Source organism: Macaca mulatta, chromosome 14, assembly GCF_049350105.2.
Source record: "Macaca mulatta isolate MMU2019108-1 chromosome 14, T2T-MMU8v2.0, whole genome shotgun sequence".
NCBI classification, from domain to species: Eukaryota; Metazoa; Chordata; class Mammalia; order Primates; family Cercopithecidae; genus Macaca; species Macaca mulatta.
The window spans coordinates 93,596,306-93,599,232 of NC_133419.1; the positions used below are offsets into that span (position 1 = coordinate 93,596,306).

At 40.6% G+C, this 2,927-nt stretch overlaps 1 pseudogene; it reads right to left on the reverse strand.

Annotated features, from left to right (window-relative positions):
• Positions 1–1,401: 1,401 nt before the first annotated feature.
• LOC114672567 (small nucleolar RNA U13) lies at positions 1,402–1,486 on the reverse strand (annotated as a pseudogene).
• Between the last annotated feature and the right edge of the window lie 1,441 nt (positions 1,487–2,927).

Here is a 2,927-nt window from a genome sequence, read left to right on the forward strand (position 1 = left end):
CTTCTCCGTTGCTGTTCTTCTCAGCGTTCTCCAGCGCCTTTGAGACAGCATGCTGGACAGTGGCGGCACTCCCGTGCCTCTGCAGAGGGGTACTGAACAACTGGGTCTCTGACACCTCCCACGGAGTGGTTTTACATTGCTGTGGTGGTCTAGAGCTTCTCATCCCGCATACCATCTTCATTAGAAATCTAAGGATTCTCAGAGGCTCTTTTTGAAATCATCAAATCATCAATGTTTGACCTTAACTAATACTAAAAAACAAGTTGTCCATATTATTAAGAGGAGTTCTAAATAGTTAGAATTTGTTTTCTGTTTTGTTTTGTTTCGTTTAAAAAAAACTTCTCCTTGTGGAGCAGGGCTACCCCACAGGCAGTGTGCCTTTGTTTACAACAGATAAATGAAAGACAAGAGGAAATTGTGTGTGCCCTGTGACTAAAATGTATCTAAATAATATGTAAATAGCTATGTTAAAAAAGCAGTCAATAGCACTAAGAGACAAAGATGTTTTTGCTTGCATTGTTTGCAAAGAAGTTTAGACTTCAGCAGAACTGGACTGCTGGAATAAAAGACACAGTCCAGGTTTTGGTGTTTTCTTGTTTTTTTAAAAAATCGACATATTTGTTCTCTGGGGCTGCTATAAAACAAATTACCACAAACTTGTTGGCTTAAAACAACAGGAATTTATTCTCTCACAGTTTTAGAGGCTGGAAGTTCAACATCAATTTCAGGAAGATCAACATCAATTTCACTCGGCTGAAATGAAGGTGTCAGCAGGGCCAGGCACCCTCTGGAGGTTCTGGGGAAGAATCCTTGGTTCTTGGAGCTTCAAGTGGCTGTCAGCATCCTGACTTGTGGCCACATCCCTCTAATCTCTGTTTCTTCCTCCTCCGAGTGTAACCTCATCTCCCTGTGTCTCCTTTACAAGGACATTAGTGATGTCGTCTATGGCCCACCAGGTTAATCCAGGATGATCTCCTCATCTCAAGATCCTTAACTTAATCGCATTTGCAAAGACCCCTTTTTCAAATTAGGTGAGATTTACAGGTTCCAGCGATTAGGATTTGATATCTTTGGGGTCATCATTCAGCTCACTACACAGGGGTTACGTTGTTTCTGTTGAGAATCACAATTCACAGAAAGGGGCCCAAAGCTTTGCTTGTCCTGAAGGTAGGGTGATTTGTTCTATTTGTTTGTTTCCAGATATAAAGTTGTTTTTTCCCGACTCTGCTACTGGTGCACTTGATCATCCTGGTAGAGGACAAGGTGCCAGCGCTGCTTTCTCAGTTGTGTGCTTGCAAACAAACTGGCTGACAAACGCAGAGCACTCGATAAATGTCATTGTTATTATTGCTGTGGTTACATGCAGGAAAACAGACTGAAATTTTATTAATATTTTTTTCATGTCAGATGGGTAATAAGATTTGAGGGAGACACATCTCTCCTATGTGTGAAAACCCAGTCATCACACTTATAACTACAAATGGACGCTAGACTGAATTTTTTTTTTTTTTTTTTTTTTTAGATGGAGTCTCGCTCTGTCACCCAGGCTGGAGTGCAGTGGCATGATCTTGGCTCACTGCAAGCTCCACCTCCTGGGTTCACGCCATTCTCCTGCCTCAGCCTCCCGAGTAGCTGGGACTACAGGCGCCCGCCACCACGCTCGGCTAATTTTTTGTATTTCTTAGAGATGGGGGTTCACCATGTTAGCCAGGATGGTCTCGATCTCCTGACCTCATGATCCGCTGGCCTCGGCCTCCCAAAGTGCTGGGATTATAGGTGTGAGCCACTGCACCTGGCCCCCAGACTGAAATTTTAAAAAAATTAAACCGTAACATGATAATGGTAGGTAGTGAATGGAAGGATCAGGTGGTCATACTACTTTAAAAAGTTAAGTCAAAATTCAATTAAAAAAAAATTTTTAAACATCCATTTAATCTGAATACTCTTGAGACTACAAGACTACTCTAGAATTCTTAGTAAATTCCATGCTCAGAATCTATGCTCAGAGGCCGAGGTGGGAGAATCACTTGAGGTCTGGAGACCAGCCCTGGCAACCTACTGAGACCCCATCTCTACAAAAACCTTTAAAAGTTAGCCAGTCGTGGTGGCTCATGCCTTAATCTTAGCTACTCAGAAGGCTCATGGGGGAGGATCGCTTGAGCCCAGGAGTTCGAGCCTGCTGTGAGCCATGATGACACCACTGTACTTCAGTCTGAGAGATAGAGTGAGATCCTGTCTCAAAAAGAAAAATTAATATATCAAAATTTTGATATATAAACTCTGAGTTTTAGAGTTTTAGAGTTACTTTTATATACATTATCACATTTACAGCTCCATGAGGTTGACGTTATTTTTCTATTTGGAAGGTGAGGACATGAGCTTTAGAGGGATCCAATCCAAGGCTGATGTAGCAAGGAAAGGAACAGGACCATTGTCCTTTTTATCTTAACTCCAAGTCTAGTGGTTTATACAGAATTTAAGTTACTGTGAAGTTGATGATACTCCTTATAAAATGTATGTTTGCCTGCTTTGGAATTTGTGCTAGAGGAAAATTTTGTTCATCCAACCCCAGTCTCCAGGTGGGATTCCTAGGTCTTCAAACCTGTTTATTAATGTATTTTTTAACATGTGTCAAAATTCTGCTTAGTTCCACAATCATTATTTCTAGAAATTTCTGAAAAATGCCCATTTATGTCTTAAGAATAATCCATTCAAATCTCAAAAAAGACTATTTTTAATCATGTAGTTCTTAAAAATATTTTTTTCATCTTCCTGCCTTTATCATAGGTCTTCTTATGCCTAAGAACTAAAGCAATTTCTTTAAAATGAGCAGAACAGGTTCTTTCCATGATAGTTGATCCTTCTTTATGAAATTGGGTGCTAAGTCAGATTTGGTTTTGAGTTGTCTTCCCTATCACCCACCCCCT